Consider the following 25,472-nt stretch of genomic DNA (forward strand, 5'->3'; position numbering starts at 1 on the left):
GCTCAACCAGCCGAGTGTGACTATCCGTTGGCGAGTGGGTGGGGGGCGCCCGGCCTGGTAAATATTTACAGTTAACGTAGTTACATAATAAGCGCGTACAGGCCACCGGCTCGTCTGGTGCACAACCAGAGAGGCCTCCCCTCCCCCCGCCCCCTTATGATAACGGGGCCCATCACCTGCTGAAGAAGGCCACGCCGAAGAGGCAAATGCACGCATCTCTCTCTCTCTCTCTCCCTCTTTCTCACGTTCTCCTCTTTCGGGCCCGAAATAGCCGGCCGAAATAATCGGGCCCGTGCGTCATCTCTTATGCAAGGACCGACTTATTAACGATCGAATCCGTTGATCGTTGTCCGAATCCTCGATGATATTTGGATTTTTTCTTGTAATTTAATCAATAAATCGTTTTACTCGGTTCGATCGAAATTATACGATTTTCCTTGATTGGGATTATTCCGATCATTATCACTCGATTCGATAATTATTCCAACTATCTTTGCCGTTCCTCAATGATTCGATTGAAATTGTGCGATTATTTTGATCATATCTCTGGCATTGGATTTGATGGAAATTACAATTTTTCTTTTTTTTTTAATTCTTCCGATCATTGTCGTTAACTTTGGTACTTAAACGTTAGATTTAAAAAAAGATTGCAAGGGACTGTCTATCTCTCTCTTTTTTTTCGGTCTTGTTGGAAAAGCGGACGAGTAGATTTATACGCTGCTGGTCTGCGGTAGAATGACACAGTTGACAAGTTTCTTATAGTCGAAGGAAGCGAAACAATCTCTCTCTCAGCTTTGCAGCCTCTTCTGGAATGATCCGGAAATGGGCCGCATTTTCGCGAATCTGGATGACGCAACCTGTTCCCAGAACCATCTTAAAGCAAACTTAAATTCTCGTTCTGATGTTTCACGTTACGAGGAAATCCATTATTCATCCGCTTTACCTCAATTAATAAACGATTATTCGTGTTGTATACGAATAAAAGTTATAAATAATTCGGTGGGAAAACGCGATTGATAAGAGATAGATTTAAACGAATGATTTATACAGCTATATATACGTAAGGAAATTGTGTGTTTGCACGTTACGCAAGTGATATATAAATATACATGTGTTTTGTTACGGCGCGAAAACACGAGATGTTCGATAAAAAGTCATTGCAAAAATATATTATTCATTCGCGAGAAAAATTCTGCTCGTCCGCGCGCAAAAAAGAAAAAGGATAATTCGAAAAATTGGCGCGAATAGGAATACTGATATACGCGGATACGTTAAAAATATCCGGTAAAAATCGAATAGTTTTAGCAAATTTCATTCTCGATCATCGAATCATCCGAATTATTCCGCATCGCGTAATAAACGCGACGCGTCACTTCATGACGCACGATATATCTACTACACGCTACACGTTTTATTAATTCTTCTTTTCGTTTCACGGAAGTTGGCACAAACTTCCCGCCGCCAATCGTTTCCCGCTAGATTTACATAACCAAGGATCTCGGAGATTATGCCGTGTTTGCATCACTGCAATTATATTTCGCGAGAATAATCTATCGATCGATATAAAATCCGCCATTTGCGACAGTTCTCGAATATTCGAGAATCGTGTAATGTAAATTCGATGCGAGAGCCCCGACGGATTTTTGTGTAAATACTTTTTCTATTTGCGAATAGTTCTCGAATGTTCAAGAATCGTCCGATTCTGCATTAGAACTGTGGCGTGGACACGATATCTTTTATAATTCCTGAATAATTATAGCTAAATGTCCGAAAATTGCAATGTAAACTCGGCACAAGGATTCCAACGAATCCATTTCTGCACGTGGATTCACTAGAACTCTAATATAGTTCGTGAAACTGTAGCCAAATGTTCAAAAATTTCAATGTAAATTCGGCATAAGGATTCCGATAAATCTAATTCTACATTCGCTAGAACTTTAATATAAACACGATACTTTTTATAATTCGTGGAGAACTGTAGCCAAATGTTCGAAAATTACGATGTAAATTCGGCATAAGGATTCTGCACATGCATTAATTAGAACTCTAGCGTAAGATACTTTTATTATTTACGCACGTTATTCCGAAACATTTGCGAAACTGCAAATATGAACGCGATAAATGTGACTAGAAATCTAACGTATAAATACTTGTGCTTTCAAATATTCGCAGCATAAGGAAATTCTCGTATAGATACCACACCTCTACCTTATTCGTCTCTCAAACTTAAATATTCGCGATCCGAACGAATTTAATTCCGCCTTGTTGACCAGGGAGAGTAGGGTAGAGTAGACCGTATACTTTTGTGTGCTTAGCTCTCGAACGATTGGCGAGCACGACGTGTGGCTCTAACGAATCTAACCGGCAGTACGAGCTCCAGCGCGTGGATACTTTTGCTGTTTGCGTTACTACTTCGTCGCTAAACGATCGTAGTTATAATGGTTACGCGGTGCAAAGCGACCTTGCGCAATTTGAATTTATCGCTGCAGGTAAATCCTCTTGCTGCCCGTACGTTCCTTTTCTTCTTCTTCTTCTTCTTCTTCTTCTTTCTTCCTTTTTTTCCACGATGCTCTTTGTTCCGTCGAGCGGAAGGCTGCCAGTCCTTGCCGCATTATCAAGGATATATCATGGCCGACCACGATCGAATCCGCTCGTTTCTCTCTCTCTCTCTCTCTCTCTCTCTCGGTTTTTTCTTTCTTCTCCACTTCTCGTTTATCAAAAGGAAAACGAATATCGTTAAAGGGAATATTCAATGGCGTACAAATTCGAACGATTTTTTGATATAAATTGGAACGAATAACGATACAAAGAGGTAAAATTTTTCTCTCCGACACATCGTGTACTATACGTGTAAACAGCGTCTATCGAATTAATCACGTCCCTAACAAAAAATACTTTTCCTTCTTTTCGATATGTCATCGATTTTTACGTAATAAATTTGTCGCTCGATTATTAATCCTCTTTGTTTCTCAATTACCTATAAGATACGTCGAGGAAACGAATGGCTCAAAGTGATGGGGGGAGACACGATCACGCGGCATCGATTCGAGGAAACCTGGAAGGAATCGTCGAAGAAAGAGCGTGCGAGGCGTCGTTTGCATAATAAGGGGAACAATTCTAACGGTCCTCCGCTCTACATAGGAATCGATCGCGGCGACACGCGCCATTCTCATTCGCCCGGTGCACGCCGTTTCGTGCGCCAGATCGCTCTGGAAATCTCCATCGAGCGACTACTCCGTTTCCCCGTTCGAACGCAATTTTTTTTCTCTACTTCCCCTCTCCGATAAATATTCAGAGAAGCGGATTGGGAATGGCAAAACCCGCTTATGAATTGCACAATCCAAACAACGACCTTGACTATATAAACGAACCGGGGACTGAATTAAGAATCTCTATCCGACTTGCCAAAAATGTTTCAACCGGATTAGTATTCCTCGTCCGGATCGAATTTAAAAAAAGCTTGGAACGAGGACAGGGGAGGACCGCCATTGTCGTCTAGGCTATATTTAAACCCGATGATATGCTATATGTATCAAGAATCAAGCGATGGGAAATTTTCGATGAAGTTGGAATAACGAGATCTTCGAATCTCGAAGGATAGAACGCATCGAATGCTTAAATAAAAAGCCTCTGGCTTCTCTGTGGAAATTTCGACCGTGAAACGCATCGATCGCGCTCTCGTCGAATTCGAGGGAGATATTTTATTGAAATATTTATCGTTATTAACGCGATATCATCGATATGCAAGGAAAATGGAATGTCGAAACGTTCACTTAATCGAAAAGGGGGAAATTAATTATTTGAGAAGTAAAGGGGAATATCGAAAAGCGAGTGACCGAGTTAAGGATCGGAGTAGCTACAAGTTGTAGTAAGTAGAATGATGGAAGGCGTCGCTGCTTTCGCTATCTGGGCCAATGGGTCACGAAGTTTCCCGCGTGCCCTGGCGCGCTTGCGCACCTCCGCATTTCCTTAACGTTCTTCTTTCTCTCTGCTCCCCCACCACTTTTTTTATCTTTCCATCGATTCCGAAGCGTCGGACTGCGGTCGGACCGATCTCTTTCCATCCTTTTTCATTACGAAGATTTCGTTATTAGCGGAGGAATGATGCGTGAATTACAAAATACGGGGATAGGAAGGATTTTTATCGTGGTAGATTTCTAACGAACGAAATATTCGCGATCGAGTGCTCGTGATCGAGCCCGGACAATTACGCCACGAAAACCAGTGGCTTCTTTATATTCACGCCAGCCCATTTCCACGTCGTCCTCCACGATCGCTTGTAACAGTTACACAAGTAACAGGAAGCGACGACGCACAGTGAACGACGCGACACAGGCAACGATTCGCCCATAAGAAATACGGCGACGCACGCGGCATTGAGAATATAAATAAACCGCGTGCGTTTCCTGGTCTCCAGCCGCGAGTATAATAATTCGCCGGTGAAATTCTCACGATCGATCGAGAGGCCTTCGATTTTCTGCTTCCTGGGAAGAAGACTGGGAACAAGAATCGAAAAGGAAGATCCTTCCAGCATTGGTTAAAATAACATTTATTCGTAACTATTTATTATCGATCCGCGTTTTCGTACAATTCGACCGTTTCGATTTTTTTACCCCAAAGGAAGCGTTATTATCCCTTAGATTCTTGAGATCGAGATCGAGTAATTTTCACGCTATCGATCGGTACGCATCATATCACGAAAATTGCCATATGTGATATATATGATATATACTCGTAATCCAAATGAAGGAGGGAGCGTTTAAAACTCGTCGAAGATGCAAAGCTATGCAAATGATGAATTCACGTGGATTCGGAACGGTCTTTGACCGCTCTGGTTCGGTTACGCAACGAGAACGAGAAGGACGACGAGAGGCCGGTGGAAGTCCGGCAATTAGGTGTAAGGAGACGGAGCGTCCGACTTCCTGCTGCTCCCTCATCGACGTTGATAGGGCGGTCTCGTCGAGACGATGAGGCAACCGTGTAACGGAACACAGCTTCTTAGCCAATCTCTCTCTCTCTCTCTCTCTCTCTGTGACAACTGTTGCTCCTCTCGAGATGATGCAGGGTTCTGGAATTTTAATCATCCTCTCTTCCGAGATCCTTTCAACAATTACTTCGTGTACTTCGAGTTCGGGTAGATCAGTGTAACACAGAAAATATTATACGTACCTGTAATCTTAATTCTTCTTTTTTTTAACTCACGATTATCGCCAAGTAAAGAATTTTTAATAACCGAAATGCACGTTAATTGGAAACGATTATTTCTCATTTCTCTTTTCGAAAAGGAGGATGGAAAAAACTTGGTTAATAAGTTTGCAAAGGGTGTATCTTGGATGGAGGAGGATCGTGGCCGGCCTGGCCCGGATACGGCCACCGGCCGACCCACATTTCGCTGCACGGCGAGCGCCTCGATGTGGAGCAAAGGTGAGACCTCTTTTTAGAGAGCAGTCACGAAGGAGAGACCGGCTCCCTTGTACCAGCCATTACCGTTAAGATACGCATCGATAAGCGGGCTCGAACCCAAGCGGTCCGTCCATTCACAACAATCGCCCGCTATTTTTGGACTCCGCGACTCTTGTTCTCTCTCTCTCTCTCTCTCTTCTCGCTGTCTGCGGAGGGATCCTCGTCGTTCCGCTCTCGTGCCCTCCTCGAGTGGATGGCCTGGATCGATTTTCTGCATTCGATCGACGCGAATCGAAATGCGGAAGAGCGATGGTTCGACGGATGCTTCGATCGATGTAAATGTTGGAATAATTATTTTTGACTCGTAGGTTTGATATCTATTAATTTTTAGAAATGTTATTTGCATTATTTTGTTGGGTGGGTCTTTTTCCAATATTCCTTTGTATTCTATTTATATTTTCTAATTCGAATTCAATTAAATGCAATTGTTTTTCCAAAAAAAGTTGCCAAATTTCGTATATCTTTTATCCCCAAAAATTAAATACATTTCAATATTACTTTAAGAATTTTATATTTTTTAAATTTCTTTTTCTTATGAATTATATTTCTTCGATCATATACTGTTCACAAAATATAAATTATAAAAACAAAATAGAGTATAAATCATGAATATTCAACTTCGATCAAATGTTCAATAATTGTAATGTTATCAATGGAATTATTGTTTAAAAAGATATTGTTTGGTTTGATTATTGTGAATAGTGCGATTTTTTTATATCCTTTTTCACAGGTTTCAACTCGGTTCAAAATTCGAGTTCGATCGTTTTACGAATTTTTTGAATTTCGATTGTAAAGCGCGTAATTAAACTTGTTTTGTAAAGAAAAAAAAAAAGGCAAGGATTTTACCTTGAGTCGGTTTTGCTTTTTCCGCAAATCGTTATTATGATTGCAAAAAAAAAAAAAATGCGATAACGTGTAATTATTTTCCATTTAAATCTTATTTCAAATTCAATAGTTAAGATTAGATCTAATTATTTGATAAATGGATTTTATTAAACGCATTGAATATTATAAATTTTTTCAGATAGTTTCTTCGAGTCGAAGAAAATTCTCGAACATCGAATTCTTCCATTTTCCGATGAATCTTGGATTTCAAATTATTCGATTCATAAATTCTTTATTTTCATTATTATTTTCTTTTATCTTTTCCAAATTTTTCTTTTTATCTTCCAACTTATATCTCTTATCTTCTTATTCGATCACATCTTTTATCCCCTAATATTCAACTTCGATCGATGTTCAATAATAATTCAACCCATAAATGCAATTTTTCACACAAGTTCCAAAAGTTTTTTTTTCCAAAAATTCCCCAAAATTCCTTTGTATTCTATCTTTCATCTCCTAATTCAATTCAAATTCAATTAAATGCAATTCTTTTTCCAAAAAAAGTTCACCAAATTCCGTATATTTTTTATCTCCTAATATTCAATTTCCATCAAATGTTCAATAATTGTTCGATTCAAAATGAATGCAAAAAAAAAATTACAATTTTTATCCCCTAATATTCCATTTCGATCAAATGTTCAATAATTGTTCAATCCAAAATGAATGCAAAAAAAAATTACAATTTTTATCTCCTAATATTCAATTTCCATCAAATGTTCAATAATTGTTCGATCCAAAATGAATGCAAAAAAAAATTACAATTTTTATCCCCTAATATTCAACTTCGATCAAATGTTCAATAATTGTTCGATCCAAAATGAATGCAAAATAAATTACAATTTTTATTCCCTAATATTCCATTTCGATCAAATGTTCAATAATTGTTCGATCCAAAATGAATAAAACTCTTCTTTTATAAAAAAAAAAAAAATTATAATTTTTATTTCCTAATATTCAACTTCGATCAAATGTTCAATAATTGTTCGATCCAAAATAAATGAAAAAAAAAAAATTACAATTTTTATCCCCTAATATTCAACTTCGATCAAATGTTCAATAATTGTTCGATCCAAAATGAATGCAACTCTTGCATAAAAAAAAAAAAAAAAGAAAAAAAAAAGAAAAAATTCCATCTCGCTTCCTTATCCTCCTTATCATCTTCGTATCGAATTCGAGAGAGCACGTAGCGAAGGTCGATCGCGCTCGAAACCCGATCACGAGGCTGGTTGCGTAACGAGGCAGGGGCCGGGGCACCGTTAGGAGGCAAGATATCGCCGATTGTCGAAACGGGGCCGGCGAAACGGCGTTAGATCGCCGCGAGTGAGTTATCGATCGGCGGGGTAATGAATCGAGCCGAGCCGAGCCGAGCCGTGCCGTGATCGGTAACGGTAAAATATGCCCCGTTACACCGACAACAATAGCCGCGAGATCGATCCGTAATTGCTCTCTCTCTCTCTCTCTCTCTCTCTTATCCCGGGGGATAAGCGATCCACCTCGTGGGACCGGCGAATTAACTCCTTACCCTCACTTTATTATTGCTCATGGACGAGATCCAATCCCTCGACGATATTATTTCTATCTACTCGATTTCAGGTAAGATTAGTAATAATTCAAAGAGGTGGATATTTTTATGGGTATTTGGCCATTCTATCGAAAGTTGTAAAGTTGGTGTATAAAAATATTCGTATTTTATTAAATTATCCTCCATCGAATCCTTCGAGTGTTTCTATGAATACAATCTGGCAATCTGTACATTTGATCGGAGGAGGGGAGATTCCACGATGTATCATGTTTTATAATTGCGAATAGCTATAATGGTTTCGTAATTGCGAATTCTATTAAACGTTAATTTCTAGATTTTTTTCCCCCTATCTTTATTATGTGTATAAGGAATATAAATCTTATATGCAGAGGATTTAATTATGGGACAAACTAATATATATATATATGTATGTATAAGTATATAATTTATAATCGAGACGAGGAAAATATATTCGGGAAGAATTTGTTTGAATTGGAAAAAAATTTTTAAATTCTACGAGGAAAATTACACCTCGTTAATTTTCTCATAAACAACGAATAAAATAAGATTATATATATATATAATCTTGCTTCAGAAGCGAATGAATATTTTGAACGTAGTGTGGAAAGTGTGAATGGAAGGGATGAGGGGCATCAAGGATTTAAGGGTATCGATCAGAGTTGAAACGCGACACGTTTTACGTAATTGCGCGATGGTACAACGTCAATTAATACCGTATTACGAAATCTCTGGCTATTTGCATCACACGGACGTTGCCCATCTGTGTCTAGGCCTCCCAGCCTTCTGCAGCTTATTCAAAGACATTCGTTATTCCTGCTGCTACGCCGCCGATTACAAACCGGCCGTTGCGCAATCCGTATCCGCGCTTCTTCTCCCTTTCGATCACCCTTTCGCCATTTCCCTCCTATCCTTTCTCCATCGATAATAAAACAAATAAAAAATAAAAAAAATCCTAATTTTACGCGTGCTTGTTGCAGATCTTTTAAAAGTTTCGTCGTAGAATAAATAACGCACAAAATATTTTACCGAGGGAAAATTTTTTAATATTAATCTCTAGACGAAAAGACCGAATTTTTTTCAACTCGTGAAATTTATTTGACGAGCGAAACAACAAAACTCGAGATCGCTCGCCCGTTCGAAGATACGATAGTAATTCTGTAAACAAACGCCTTTGTTGTAAACAGAAGGAGGAAACCTTGAAAGTTTCATTAATAACAAGATTTCCACCGAAGCGACAGTCAAATAAATAAAAACGAAACGAAAAGTGCCACGTATCATTCGACGAACGATTCTCGTTACCTGCACACCTGCTTTTAGTAATCGTGGATTGCGTAACACCGGTAATTGAACATGCTACAAGTTTTGCATATATAAAAATATATATATATTTTTTCTCGAGAGAAGAAGATTGAATAGCTCGCTCGAAAGAACTTTGTTCCGATCGTTCGATAACTAGTTTCTCGTTCCCTTTATTAGAGGCGCGATTTGCATCCCATTAGAAAACAAGATCGTCCGATTCTATTTTTTCCTCCTCTCCTCTTTTCCCTCCATCATCGCAATCAATCGTGATTTTCCTCTCCTCGATCTCGTTTATAAGAAGAATAATCGATAATCGGTACGCGAGCTTATATATTCGAAAAGTAATTTCCGAATTCGATCCTCGAAGAGCGATTTCTCGAGTTGGTTTGTTTCGATCGGTGACTTTATTTCGTCTTGCTCAACTTGAATTCGAACGAAATTGTCGGAACGAAATTTTGAAAACTATTTTTAACACTGGTGTATTGTTACTTCTGTATCTTCTTGCATAATTTTTCTCTCGTCTAAACAGTATTCTTACCTTTTCGATAACAAAAGGATAAAGTACGTCGAAAATGCTTCTTCCGATCTTGCATCTTGTATCACCCACGAAAAACATAACCGCGCACAAAATCGAATTTTTCTTATAAAACAATCATGAAATGCCAACTCACGAAATATATAATAATAGCACGATTTAGAATGAAGTTAGCTGGATAAAACGTTCGACTAGCGACACTCGCGTGAAAAAACGAAATTATTTTTCGAACCACCTAATATAATCGTCTCGCGATTAAGGGACAACTTCGTTTCTCATTGCGCATTCTCTATTCGTTGAGATCGCAACTTGCAAAACGTACGATGGAGGATAATGATACAAAATACTAATTTGAAAAGGAAAAATGGACAATTTTTGGGCCCTGCGATCTCGCTTAACCCCTAATTGATTTCAAGTAAACCACGTTTCTCGCGAAGATAATTTTTTTCACGATTCGTGAATTTAAGAGGAACTGTGCAAAGTTATCTTTTTCCGATTTTGAGGTTATATGCAAGTTTACAAAAACAGGTAAAAAACTTATTAATAATTTGTAACGATTTAAATTAAGATAGATGTGTTTTGAGATGTCATATCCGTTAAAAAGATTGAAACTTAAACACTTTTTAATAAATTTACAGAATATTTCTCGATTATTGAAACGTGACCGATCGATGTGTATTTTGTTTAATCTGTAAACGATCTTTAAAGGATTAAAAATTTTAATGCAAGAAAGTTTTTACGATTGTTACATTGCTACATCGGAACAATTATTTTTTTATAAATTTGAAAATGAATTTCCTCCACTTTTGATACATTCTTCGAACCACCATGACGTGTCCAGTCTGCGACTTCTGTGATTAACGCAAACACAATTGAGGGAGAGGTTTAAAAAGCAGCGTCGAGGCATGGTCAAAAATAATGTCCCTTGTGCACGGTCGTTTAACGAAAGGCGACGAAAATAAGGATGATGGTTGCTCGCGCAAGAGAGAGAAACGAGACGGACGGATAAATCACGACCGAGACGTAGTCGCAGACAAAAATCGTAAAAGAACCGGAGAGAAGCACCCTTTTCGATGCTCGATTTTTCTTTCATTCGTAGATTTTGATTTTCACAGGGATTCTATGAATGCTCTTTCGACCGGATATTGAGGAAGAAAAGATAGAAATAGAATTGAGGGAAAGTTAAGGGAAAGAGTTGAAGGTAAAATAATAAAGGTAAATAATAAAGTGAAAATAATAAAGAGAGCTTTTCTTTATGCATAAGTAAGATGTATGTAGATAAGGAAGGAAGTAATATAGAGAAGAGCATTTTATTGTGATTTGGAAAAAAGAAAAGAAATAGCAGATGGAGATAGAGAAATAAAATGAAAGTATTCTTTTTAATTTATAATAAAGATTTGATAAGTGATTTTCTATTTATGAATAAGTGGTGTATTGATGAGAAAGAAATGCAGAAGAGAGAGAAAATTGTTGGTTTGTTACTTGAAAAAGAAATAGCAAAAAAAGAAGAATTATAGATGGAGAAAGTTAGAAAAATTGAGCAATTCTTTTTTGTTTATGAAAGGAAAATAAGAATTGAGAATATTTGATTTATAAAAGTATGAAATATGAAGGATAAAAATTTAGTAAGCTTAATGATTGTGAGATTGATGAGGAAGAAATAGTAGAAGTACAGGAGACAGAAAAAATTAGAAAAATTAAGATTAAAAGATTATTCTTTTTGGAGGATAAAGATTTGGTAAGTTTCTTTACTAATAAGTGATGTATTTGTCGAAAAGAAATATATGGAAGAAAGAGAAAGTTACAAAAATTGATAGTAAAAGTAGTTCATTTTGTGATGAAGAAGAAAGAAAAGAAGAATTGAGATTATTTGGTTTGTGATGTAAAAGAAAAGAAAATATGCAGGATAAAGATTTGATAAACTTCCATTTATGGATAAGTGATTAATGATGAAGAAATATAGAAGGTAAGTGAAATACGGAGGATAAAGAAAAGAAAGCTATTCTTTCTTGTCTATGAAATAGCCGATCGCACAAACGAATTTTTAGCATAAAATTTTTTCTTCATCCTTCGATATCGTCATTCGTTCGTACAAATTTCGTGTTGGAGAAACGAATTCGATCGCGCGGAGTGGAATTTCCAAGCCTTTTTCAAACGTTCGGCTTCACGACTCGCGACTATTTTCGGTGATTTTATTCCTGTCAGGAGGAGGACGGCCATCTTTCTCCGCTCCGCTTTTTTTCGTCGCGTCTCGATCTCTCTTTTTCCGAAACGTCTCGAAAGGGCCACCGCTTCTTCTCCCGCGTTTCGTCGCGACTGGTGAAAGCTTGCAACCTTGATTTTATAACAAAGGTTGCGGCAAATGCAACTTCGTAACTCGTTGCCTCATCGAGCATTCTTTCTTTCTTTTTTCTTTTTTTTTTTTTACTAACCAATCTCTTCGCGGATCATCATTTAAAATTATTCTCGATCGAATTCGTTCATCTTATCAAATCAATATCCCTCCATCTTTTCAATTTTCATTTTCAGAATCCGTCAAGAATTACGATCAAAAAAATTTCCCAAATAAATCGGAGAAACGTTCGTTGAGTTGATTAATAAATGAAGAAGTGAAAAATGTTTTTTCTCGTGGCGGAATTCAACGAATATCATTTCTACGTTGTGAAATTTCTCGATGGACGGAGGTTCGATAAGTCGTTGCAAGTGTTGGAAAATCGATCGATTCTATCTTGTTCGTCGCTGTGGAGAGATGGATCGTGACTCGTCGATTGGTATTGCGACGATAGCGCAATGAGAATGCAAATAAGGAGATACGCGTGCCTGTTAATTGCACCCGATGATATCGAGTCGAATAATAACAATCGGATTGCGCCTGAAGAAAACAAACTTTTTCAATGATAATGCAACTCTTGATAAATTACGTTGGAAGCGATTCAAGGATATACATTTTATTCTTTTAATTGAACGCGTACGCGGTATGAATATTCCATTCGATGCACGAATTAATTAATCGGACATCTTTATCCAAATACTTTAATCCAAATGTTCTGTAACCGGATAATATATTATTTCTGTTCACAGCAACGTAAATGTCTCCAATGTTCAATGTTTTAATTCAATATTCAATATTATAGTGTTTAATGTTTCAATGTTTAATATTCAACACTCTGGTATTCAGTATTTTAATGCCCAGAATTTCAATGTTCAATATTCCAATGGTTAACGTTCTAATATTCCAGTGTTCAATGCAATGAAAATGAAATTTAATTTGAAGTTGACGTCGCATAACATGGAGTGCAATAACATTGGGCAAATCGTAAATATGCATTAATTATCGAAGTAAGAGACGCTTAAGAAATTAGAAAGTGGCGAGAGTGCTACAGAATTGAGAAAACCATATAACACTAGAAAACCCATCGTAATCATTGGCATTGAAAAAACAAAAGGATGAAATTGGAAAATATTGTTCGTTGAAAAATTTATGTAGCTTTCGTTCTTAAAAACGATATACGAGATTTCTAATCTCCGTAGTAAAATTTTATCGCTTATTTTCCTAAAAAAAAAAAAAAAAAGGAAGAAAGAAAGAAAGAAAGAAAGAAAGAAAGAAAAAAGTAAAATAATTCATTCAAGAAAAATCTGAAATCTTATCTCCCTTTCTTAACTCGGATAATAATATAAAATAATATTTATATTTTGCCTGGAATTAATAATTCTTTCCTCAAAGTCAAAGTACAATTTTTTTTTATTCTCTTTCTTTTTTTACTTCTGTATCAGATAACGTATCGTCGAGACGGTTAATTTTTTTCGCGGATTTAATCCCACTAAAAATATCGCCTGTTTCTTCTTTATCTTCTTTGTTCAAGAATTTCTCTTCGTCTATATTTATACGTTCCTTTTTCTCTTTTTATCACTTTTTGGCAACAATTTTATGTTATATTCGTCGATATACATCGAGGAATCAATATAACTTGGAATTAAAATACATTGGAGCGACGTTGCAGAAAGGAAAAGAAAAAAAATTGATTGAAAATTGTGAGGGGAGGGGGGACGTGATATTATAAAATCGATTCGATCATCGAGCGAGGCGTCGATCCGTTGGTGGAAGGATCGAGAGATCGTCCAAGGCAAGGTTTCCACGGGAGAAATAAAAGACAGGAGCGCGACTAGGTGTCCTTCGTCCTGATCCAATCGCCATGGCCGCCAATTTTTTCCGTCTGGCCCGAACCCGATCATAATTCCCATCGTACGTCGTCGATTACATTCGAGTCTCTCCTTTATCAACTTCTTCTCTTTCTTTCTTTCATAAGAATATATTTTCTTTGGGGAAAGGATATACGACTTATCGTTTGAATTTTTGAATCGACCGTTTCGTTTCGAATATATTCGTAGAAGAAAAATCCGATCGATACGCGTTAGAAGGCAACGGAAAGAGTTACTCCATATTCAGACTGAATCCGCCGCCGTTCGAGGCCGAGCTTGCCTCAAGGTCAATTCTTACCCGGCAACCGCTTTGAAACGTATCATCCGTAAGCGCGATAAATTAAGAGAAAGGGCTTCTATCGAAACGCACGGTAAAAATATTGCCGCGAGCATGGAAATCGCAAGTAAACTACGAAATTAATCTTTTCACGGTAGAGAGAAAAGATTAATTTCGTAGTTTATCGAATTCTCGAATTCTCGAATCGAATTCTCGTTCAGTTTCGGTAAAAACTGTGTGTTTTGTCTACGCGTCTCTTTTATATTCAAATAATTCGAAACGAACAAAGGAAAGGAAGAATAAGAGATCGTCGGATCGAGCAAATTAACCGTCCGTACGAATCTTTAAATCTTCCACTCGTCACGTCTCGAGCGATATCGGAGTGGTGGGGGGACGGAGAAGGAAAAGGACGGTGGGGAGTATAATCGTTGGAAGACGTATCGACGGACAAACAGGAAGCATCACGCGGCAGAAACGATGCCAAAGTGGAGAGCTCGGCCTTGCCAACCGAGTTCCAGCTCGTGTCACGTGCGGAATAGGAGCGTACATGCGAGCGGGTTGCCGTAGGTCGGCGACGAATCATCATCATCAGTGGCTTGAGACTTGTACATATTGGCCGTAGAAGAACGCGGATAACCTAGGCCGGAGGCTCGAAGGCCGATGGAAAATTCATTTCCAGGCTTATTTATAACCGGCACGCCATAATGTAACGCCAAGTGTTGTGCAACGATCACGTTTCTTTCGTCAATTGGTCGCTTCATCAGAATTGAAGGGATGTTCGATAAAATTGTCGTCGTTCGAAATATTGGTATTGGTAAATTTCCAATTGGTGGAAAAATTATAAATTTCGAACGGAAGATTTGGAAGATCCAAATTTTGGAAAGTATTAAATTTCTGAAAGGGCAGAGGAATTTTAAATTTCGAACGGAAGATTTGGAAGATCCAAATTTCGGAAAATTTTAAATTTTTAAAAGGGCAGAGGAATTTTAAATTTCAAACGAAAAATTTGAAAGATCCAAATTATGGAAAATATTAAATTTCTGAAAGGGCAGAGGAATTTTAAATTTCGAACGGAAGATTTGGAAGATCCAAATTTTGAAAAATATTAAATTTTTAAAAGGACAGAGGAATTTTAAATTTCGAACGGAAGATTTGGAAGATCCAAATTTTGGAAAATTTTAAATTTTCGAGAGGATGGAAAGGGTAGAGGAATTTTAAATTTCAAACGAAAAATTTGAAAGATTTTGGAAAATATTTTCCAATTAATATTTTCAAATAATATTTTCAAATTTTGGGAAATATTAAATTTTTGAAAGAGCAGATTTTAAATTTCGAACGGAAGATTAGGAAGATCCAAATTTTGGAAAGTATTAAATTTCTGAAAGGGCAGAGGAATTTTAAATTTCGAACGAAAAGATTTTGGAAAATTTTAAATTTTTGAGAGGATAGAAAAGACAGAGAAATTTCCAAAACAGAAAAAGAGAAGAAAGAAAGTTTCAAAGAAATTTCCAAATTTCAGGGAATAAAATACAGAGAAAATTTTTTAAATTTCAGAGAATAGAGAAAGAGGATGGAAATTTTGAATATTTTGGAGAACAGGGAGGAAGAAAAACTTCAAAGAAATTTCCAAATTTCGAATAGAATACAGAGAAGAATTTTTAAATTTCAATAGAACAGAGGATGGAAATTTTCAAACTTCGAATTTCGAAATTTCCCAATTTCAGAGGCCAAAAATTTGCAAATTCCCAAACTCGAGTGCAAAAAAAGAGAAAAAAAAGAAAGAAAGAGGGGAAAAGCAAAGAGTGGTCTGTTACAAGCATGGGATGCGTAATCGAAAGGGGTGGAACAGGTGTCGCGTGCGTGTAACGCGAGGGGACATCGATAACCGATATCTGGTTGGTGGGCAGCACCTGTCGATGCCTCTCTCCGCATCGCATCGCGGCGTAATCCCCGTGCGTGATGTTGTGTAACCCTCACGTTTCGCCTTGCTCACGTGCCTGCCTACCCGTAATAATCACTCGTCGCGAGTGCAATTATCGGTGGTGCCGCGTGCTCTGTTACGCGTCTTCCCCGTTACACGTGAAAAATTTCATCGGTTTGGCATTTCGACCGATTAACCATTATCTTCGCGGATACTTATGCTAATTACGCGTTACACGTTATTGAAAAATTCACTCACGTACGCTTCGCCGAAAAAAATATTTCATTTCGAACGCGCGCCATTGAAAATTTACGAGCGTTGGAATTGAAACTTGTTGAATTCGTCGGAAAATTACGATTCACGGCGATAATGTAAGATGTTGATCTTATAAAATTCCAGAATATTTTTCAAAATATGCATATATGATTCTTCGAATTTATAAAAATGCAATTTTCATATTTGTAAAAGTGGCATTCCGCATGGCTGGAAAGCGCGATACATCGCGAAGAAGAATAAAACGTTGATTATATTGAAATCATCGGGAATATGATATTAATCGTCTCTCAAATTAATGGAATTGATTTGAAATATTAATTTAAAAGTGTTTAGAATTTTTCGATCGAAAATTATCGAAATTGGAAATAAGAAACTGGAAAAAGTAAGTTACGTTAGATCGCTTCTTTATTCGAATATCTCCTCCAATAATAACCGACGTCAAAATTAAGCGAGAAGTTCTATTTATAGACAGGTGGCAGCAGCGGTAGCGGCAAATTTGGGTAAGTGGGTAACATTGTGGGAAGATATGGATGACAAGTTTGGAAATATCGAGGGAACTTGGCGTAATAAGACTAATATAGAATCGTCAAAGGATGAGTCGATTCTGAGATATTGTCTTTCCCTGAATAGATAAAATTCAATAGATATTGATATCTATAGACGAGAGTGCGGGCCATTGTCTCGTACGTTTCTCTCACGTAAGCGGGATTGGAAGATGAAATAACACCAGGATGCTCAAAATATTCGATGCATTTCTTCCTCCGGATAATGTTAAATATTAATAGAAATCAAAACTTCTATACTTTGGCTGTTTAGACTCGATTATTATCACGACGACGTGTTGTTGTCTCGTGCTCGTTCGTTCGTTCGAAGAAACAGACGGAGCGAATTAATAACGCGACGGGGGAATGGATATGTTTATGTAACTGAAAAGTAGGCGAAACGACGCTACGAGGTCACGTGTAGAGCGATTTTACACGCTGGCCTACGACGAAACGAATAAGCGACGAACGGTCCAATCCTCGGCCGGTTACAGTGATCTCTTTGTTTCGAACTTTGAATTTTTTAATCTTTGAAATTTTTCTATCCACTGCAGAGAGATTTGTCTTCTTTTGTATTCGTATTTTTTCCAATTCTTCAAAGTAAACACGTTAAATTATCCAAGATCTTCGAACAATGCCGTAATGCCGCGCTTTATTTATTTTATCAGGATATTTCTCGACGATACGTAATGTATTACAGCGCGATAAACCGCCGATAAAATAACTCGGAAAATAATTATTCCCTTATCGCCAAGGTTGATCTTCAAACACGTAACATCGTTTTTTTCATTTTTTTCAAGTTTTAATAATCGTTTTTTTAAACAATAACATCAATATATATAAAAATTCATAGAAATATATATGTATACATATGAACCTATAAGATTAGTTCTTTCAATCCTCTGAGATCATCGACGATATCCCTTATCTCAAAATCCAAAAGAGAACAAAGAAGAAGAGACCATAAAAGAAACCGAATTAACCGAAGAAAAGGGAGAGAGAGAGAGAGAGAGAGAGAGAGAAGATAATAACGTCAGACGTGAATCACAGGAACGTCTTGGGTACACGTGATCGTTGGATTATTGATGGTTCTCGAGCGTAAAAACGTTGGCATATTATAGCGGGTCGGGCCGTTGCGTAAAGCTCGCATAACCGGCACGTTGTCACGTTCCAACGGTGAAGAGAAAAGGGAAAAGGAGGAAGGAGAGAGAGAGAGAGAGGGAGGGAGGGAGAAAGAGAGAAAAGAAAAAGAAGAAAAAGGAAAAGAGAAAAAGGAGCGCGATAACGAAGGTTCGTCGTTTCGAATCGAACGGCACGTGACAGTGGCGGTTGTTTCGGTGGAAATGGCCGCGCTTCTTGTCCTCGTGACCGCGAATGTAACGCAATCGCGTATTGAATCATCACGCGAGCGCGCACCGTTGCGAAATTCATTGGCTAGGCGCGTGACCCGAAGAAATCGTGGAAAAAAAAATACGTTACAGTTTCTCTTTTGATCTGGATGAAATTAAAGTCTTAACTCTCTCTCTATCTCTCTTTCTCTCTCTCTCTCTCGCTTTCCAGGCTAAAACTTATCCGGTGAGTAATTATGGTTTTTTTTCTCTTTTAAGATGAGACTTGATACTTTTGGAATTTTTCAGGAGAAACGATGTCCCTTTTGCTCTGGATCAAGTTAAAGTCTTAGAAAGAGAGATTTGGGATGAGGTTAAAATTGATTTTTTAAGGAGAGGGAATATTTCTCTCTCTCTCTTACGCTCTTCTGTTTTTAGGCGAGTTTCTAAGACGAGTTATCCGACGAATAATTACAGTTTCTCTTTTGCTGTGGATGAATTCAAATTGAATCTTAAGAAATGTGGGATGATCGTCTCACAAGCGTGTCTCATAGTCGCAGTCAAGGAGGAAGATCTCGTTATAGGTTAGGATATTTTTCCAATCACTTTTTTCACAGCGAGTTAACTTTTAACGATTCTTTCACTCAATCTATGATATTTCGATGATACGTTATATCATTTTATACTCTTGGCCAAAAATTTGCCAGCGTTCTACACGTATATTATAAATATCAATACGTAATTACTAGGAAACAAGATAAGGATCGATCGTGTGCCGGACTTATCGTCTTTCCCATACTTTATCGTTAAACACTATTATTTCTTTTGACACGAACAATTACGGAAAACACTATTTCCGTCTCTGTTGGAGGAAATCGATGGGAAGGGGGGAGGGAGGAGCAGGGTATAATTAGCTAGTCGCAAGCGCGAAAAATGGTTGGCAAATGGGGCGGTTAATACGCCGCGATAAAAATCGAGTTCGTTTCACCGTGGCAAACCTGCATCGATTGCACTTTATTTCTGACACAATGCAACCTTATCCCCCCCCTCCCCCCTCATCCTTTCCTCCGCCGCTTTCCAATTCTCGTCTCCTTTTTCTTTTTTTTTTTTTTCCTAACGATTCATTCCGTTACGAAGACGAGAAATATAAAATTTTCGATTTCGTTTTGTGTCATGGTGGTAATAATAAAATTGCACGAAATCGTCCAAATTCTCGTCCCTTTATTTATAAGAATTTATGGAATAGTAACACACGATAAAATATAATTTTTATCGAACATTTAATTTCTCGAGAGAGACGAGGAGAAACAATCATATCTCTAGAGCAGGGGAACGGACGGAGAGACGGATCATTGAGAATTGATTCCGTCCGAGCGATCTCGATTTCGATCTCGTTAAGCTTAACATCCTTCCCCCCTCGGTTCCCTCGCGCGGGACCGATAAAGATTGCATCACGTTGCGCAATCTCTATTTACGCCTCCCGTTAGCAATAATATCAGCGCGGCCATTTAAATATAGAAAGTTGCGTTGTGCGTGGCTCGCCCACGATTCTCGTCTCGGAGATTTTTCGTGCGATTCGATCCAGGCTCCGCCCGTTTTCCGCGTGGGACAACCGAGTTTCCCCGCCCTGATTTTTATCCTCTTCGAAGCGGAGGAGGAGGATATCCCGAAATCGAAAATTGTGAAACGGGGATATTGAGTGATATTCGTGGGACATAGTTTCAACGAAAATAAAAAAGAAACTGATGCAATTTCACGATGACAGAGCGGTGCGGCGTGTTTCAACGAAAATAAAATTCGTCGAGGCAAATTTCACGTGCACGTATTCGAGGCAAGTATTTTCGGCGAGCGAGTACGTTCGATTTCGCAAGAATTCGCTCGAAATTAGAACTCGGAGGAGGATCGCGTGAGCGGGTTTCGGCTTTTCCCGTCGCGGCGCTGGCATTGTTTGACCACCTCGCGCGATCCTTGCGGTTCGACGACCGCGCATCCTCTTATCAAAACACGGAGCGGATATTTTCGCGTTCCCCGTAGTCTAGACTCTTGTTAAACAAACACGGCTGCGATGCCCGAGAATTAAAAATTCTCGCGAAGGATCCTTCCCGATTTCGAGCGTTCGAACAAAGGAAATATCATCGATGAACGTATTTTCGTATTTCTTTTTCTTCCGAAAGGATATCCCGCGCAATATTTCGTCAAAATATTTCGATTATTAACGACCCTTCTCCCCCTCCCCCCTCGCTCGAAGGACTCGCGCTCGTAATTAGGATAGCCTGATTGTGTGTGGAATTACGCTCGGCCAATTAACTAGTTAGGAATAAATTACCGCTTTTACCTGGCGCGCGGTTACGTAAGCGCTGGCTATTACCAACTCCTAACTGCACCTCTCCCGGCCAGATATCATTACCGCGGATAGTTAGTTCTCTTTGCTTTGCGTCATCGCGCCCGGCTCCCTGCGCGTTACAACGTGACCCTCGTTATTCCACGATAATTGCCGAATTTTTTTTCGAAAGGAAAATTTTTCTCCCTCGCATATGGGATATCGTAAAATCGAACGAACGAATCTTGTTCTCGAGTAATTTCGCGAGGAAAAGTGGGAGGAGGGGGGAAGGAATAATAAAGTCTCTCTCTGAAACGATAATAAGAAGGGAGAAAAGACTCGTTTTGTCACGGCGCCGCTAGTTTGCGCAGGTATCGATCGATTCGCGCAATTACGCTTCTCGATACGTGTGTGCGTATATTCTATATATCCTCTATATTTAACCTCGGCTACCACTATTATGCATACAGTTACATCACTGCCACGGATTAAAATAGCGAATCCGCGAAGTTCAGCTCGCGATAAACGTCCGTCCAGCCCGCTGCGGCACTCGATAAAGCAGTTTTATCAGTTCGATGACGTCTTCCAATACATTTTTCCACTTCTCACTTCTTCCTTTTTCTCCTTTCCAAACCGTCTCGTCTCGAGACTTTGTTTGGACTTTCTGTCGATAATTCCCACGGTGGGCCCGTTCGTTATCGCAAATTTAGCTTAGGTTCAAAAACGGGGCGAGGTTGCCGCCCACGCTGCTCGATACAAATCTAGCGCTCTGCAGTACCTGCAGGGAAACGGTTCAGGAGCGTTCAGCTCTTTGACGAATCTTGCGAGTTTATATCCTTATTAGAAATGTTATTCCCTCGTTTTTCCATCTCGTGTTACGTTTTCATTTACATTTCACGGAGATCTGAGGAGAAGATATAAGCTTCGATTTTGTATATATATATATGGATATGCGATAAAAAGCAAATGTTACGTAACGTTTTATCTCGGTAAACATTATGAATAAGAAAAAAGAAGAGGAAAAAGAGAGAGAAAAAAATATGGATAAGTAATGGTGGAGCGTGCGTCGAGCGATTCGAGACGAATGTGTAATGATAAACAAGAACAAGGGAACACGTAACACGCTCGTTAATTATGCCTCAAGGATGCATCTCATTAAATACGCTAAGGCAACAAGATTGCGCCAACAGATTTTTCCAAAACGTTTATTATTATATTTTCCATCCATTTCCGCGCGCGAAATCCGGCATCGAAATTCGACTCGTTTCGAAGAAAGATTACGATTTTTATTCATCCTCTTTAAATCGAAAACAATGTAGGATTAAATAATTTTTAAAAATAGCCGCGTTCGAGAAGATCTTTTTCGTTTGAGAAAAAACGCAAGAAGAAAAAAATGTTGCGTTTGTTCTTCTCATACACGTTCGTTTTGATATTTTCGACTCGATGTAACTGACCTTGCCGCGCGATATCCATTGCGTAAGAACCTATTCGTTCTCTCCTCTCCTTTCCTTATTTCTTTAAACGATTCCAATAATAAAATAACAAGCTCTGATCGTGTGTTTTTTTCTTTTTCTTTTTCTTTTTTTTTTCTTCTTTCCAAAGAATCGGCACGATTAATAATATATCTTCGATGATTTGATCTTCGATCATCTTATTTACGTTATATATCCGTTGTATCGAGAGAGAGAGAGAGAGAAAAAAAAGGCTGCTCTTGCGTAATTTCCTGTGCGAACTACGAATATATATTTATAAATAAGTTATCTCGTGGAATATTTTAAATACGATCGATTCTGCCCTCTCCTCGATCGAATTATCGACTAAAAAGAAACGAGAAGATTGGTGATGAACAATTTTTTTCCTTCTCTTGGCGACCAGTTGATAAAAATACAAAGTAATAAGTAAATAAATAATAAATAAATAATATCCTGGCGGAAGATACGGAATGCGGCTCGAGCGTAAATAGCTGGTTGGAAAACGACCGGCCGAAGGAACAAAATGGCGAGCAAAAGAATCCTCGTATTTATCGTCGTACGCGCACGATATATATCTCGTAGAAATGGTTGCGTCTCGATCGATTGCAGAATTTTCGAGTGGTTGGAAAACATTTTTTTGCATCTTTTCGACGACACTGCCGCTGATGCAACGTTAAACGCTAAATTCGTAGACGTGACCTAGCTTAACGTCGCCTCGAGGTTATCCTCTCTCTCCTACGCGCCACGCCGATTTCATTTTCTCTCTCTCTTGCTCTTCCAACGAGGTAGTTACGTAACCTCTTATCTTGGAGTTTGAATGGAAATAAAAGAATCGCTCACCTCGTTCTAAAATTAAATTAAATCGCCAATAGGAGATTCGGAGAAGATAAAAATTGCCAGAATATACGTATATCTCGATCATCTCGAGATGGCCGATGAGAGGCAATTTCACGTGTTATTCGCATCACTTCGCGAAAGAGTGGAGGGGAGTGGACGGTCAGTTTCGACAGTCGGCCCCCTATCGTGGAGTATCGGAAGTAATCGACCGTCAGCCTTCATTGAATCGTTTTCTACGCGATGTCCAGCCGAGAGGTTGATTCCTTTATCTGGACAACGCTCGTTGCGTCGTCGCAGGATACGTTGCAATAACGTTTCACGTCCGAACGATTTCGCAAGAAATAGTCGAAATGTTTTTTCTTTTTTTCGAACGAATGAATCATCAGCCGATACGAACGAGTTTTCCAAGAAGAGTACTTGTCTTTGTTTCTCGATTGTTTTCTTATTTTTTATTTTTTTATTTTTTTTTTTCCAACAACGATAAAAGGATAATTCGTATGAGATTCGTATGTCATGAAACGCGACGACACAATTCTCCGTTCGACACGACTCGATTCCGTTCCATCTCTTTCGAATAGCAATTATTCATGTTCCGACCTCGTGTCCAAGGATGCTTCGTCTTCTATGATATTCGAAATGAAACCGAGATAAGCGATTCTATCTTGCTATAAATCAAAAAAGTTTACGGGAATCCTACCATTCGCATTTTCGCAGAATCGAAACCGATTGCAATCGTCGAGACTCTCTTGATTCCTGTGAATTTATTATTATTCTTTTTCGAATGTCGGTCGATCGATTAAAAATGCTAAGCTTATTATTATCATTATCGATCCTTGAGCATTAATTATAGATTTTTCACGCGTAAAATTAATAATTAAGAAAATCTTTCTTTTCCGGTGCAAAATTAACGAACAAAGAAAGATCGTTCGATCCCCGAGAAACGAAAAACGAAAATTTCCGAATCCTCTCTTTCTCGAAGAAAGAATCTATATCGATCCAAGCCACGCTTAAAAATTGACAAACTTGCATCTCTATCTAACCCAGATTTATCGAACGGCCGGCGTGTGGAGCGTGTGGAGAGGCGAGGAAAATTCAGGCGAGACGAAAGGGGGGAGGGCGGCAGGAGGTGATAGGCACGGCCCTGGAACGCGCCGCTCGCTCGTTAACTCGCTTACGGGACGGGTTACGTAACAAGCTTGAAATCTGACATAATACGCGGGTGTGAGCGCGCGCGCACGCCAACTTTTACCGTTTCCAATCCGATCCTAGCGCCACGCTCCACGTTTCGATCGGTTCTTGAACAAATTCGAGGACAATTTCTCTGACCAATCGTAATAAATTCAATAATTTCAATGAACAAATTCGATAATAACTCACCGTTCAGGAATGTTATATTTCGAAACGATTCGAAAAAGGGAATTCGAAAGGGTGTTGAAATTACGACCGAGTGTGTGTGTGTGTGTGTGCGCGTGGAATAAAGAGAGATAGAGAGGATGACGAGTTTAAATTTAGTTTATCGCGTTCCTCTAAATTGTCCTCGGTGGAATAAAAATTGCAAGGTCGATGGGATCGTTACAGGAGATTCTTTTCTCTCGTGTTAAATAGAGGAATGAAAGTGAGGTATAGGTATTATTATACGGATACCGGTTTTTTCGACTCGTTTATTTCACGGGTGGATTGGAATGGAGAGTGACGAGTTTAAATTTGATCCAGTTTATTATTACCGTCTTCTTAAACCTCTTCGAAGGGAACTATCGAAAGATCTATCGGTGTACGTAAATCGATCGACGCTACTCCCTCCCTCCCTCCCCCTTCTCTCCCCTCCCTTCCCCACTCGGTTAACTCGAGTTATCTCTCAAGTAGGCGCACTTACTGCGCGTCAAAGTATCCGGACAAGATCGATCCTTTGACCCTCGTCCACGTCGAAAACACATTGGATAATATCCCTTTAATTGCTTCCCGTGAAAAATTTATCTCGACGATATATACACCCATGTTCGAACCTTGCTTCGCGATTCCACTCGAGAGGAGAAATAACGTTCGAGAGAGAGAGAGAGAGAGAGAGAGAGAAAAAGGAATCGAAACGTTTTGCTGGATGTTTTGATGATCGGGAACGAACGAGCGAGGCCACGACGAGTAGTAGCCCGCAAGGAAGCTCGTTGTGTCGAGCTTCTGTGCATAGCTCTAATAAATGGCGTCGCTTGAAATATCGTTGGCGATACCAGGCGCCGAGGGTGAACCAGTCGAGGAAATGGCGCGATACAACGGTTATCTTTGTCTCGTCGTGTTCGATGAAAAACCTTCCATTTGAGGTTTGATCGGCCGTCGTCAAAAAAAAAAAAAGAAAAAAAACAAAATGGCGAAGAATGCTTGCTGCCTTTTTCATCGTCATCTTTCGTCCCCGCGAAATTTTTACTCCCACGATTTTCTGAACGTCCGAGAAAGGGAGTTGTTGTTCGAAATTCAAATTGCTCGAATACGTCCATCACCCTCGTGTTACGTATAATTTATCCGCAGTCGTCTCACACCTCTTTTCACAAACTTTTCGTTCCGCGCGCGCACAGAAGGCTCTGG

At 38.9% G+C, this 25,472-nt stretch overlaps 2 long non-coding RNA genes across 4 annotated transcripts; one reads left to right on the forward strand and one right to left on the reverse strand.

Moving 5' to 3' along the window:
* The first annotated feature begins 10,068 nt into the window (after nt 1-10,068).
* LOC107995768 (uncharacterized) lies at nt 10,069-22,279 on the forward strand. Of its 3 annotated transcripts, none has more exons than XR_009832006.1 (4): nt 10,069-10,253; nt 10,364-11,691; nt 12,255-16,781; nt 16,868-22,279. It is a non-coding gene; the product is annotated as an uncharacterized LOC107995768 (long non-coding RNA). The 3 variants fall into 3 exon arrangements; XR_001765635.3 differs by lacking the exon at nt 16,868-22,279 and having other exon boundaries at nt 12,255-13,968; nt 14,055-14,369; XR_009832005.1 differs by having other exon boundaries at nt 12,255-22,279.
* On the reverse strand, nt 19,471-24,664 carry LOC114577276 (uncharacterized). The gene is made up of 2 exons (XR_003697256.2): nt 22,902-24,664; nt 19,471-21,493 (listed from the first exon to the last, which is right to left on the reverse strand). It is a non-coding gene; the product is annotated as an uncharacterized LOC114577276 (long non-coding RNA).
* Nucleotides 24,665-25,472: the final 808 nt, after the last annotated feature.

This window comes from Apis cerana, linkage group LG11 (genome assembly GCF_029169275.1).
Source record: "Apis cerana isolate GH-2021 linkage group LG11, AcerK_1.0, whole genome shotgun sequence".
NCBI classification, from domain to species: Eukaryota; Metazoa; Arthropoda; class Insecta; order Hymenoptera; family Apidae; genus Apis; species Apis cerana.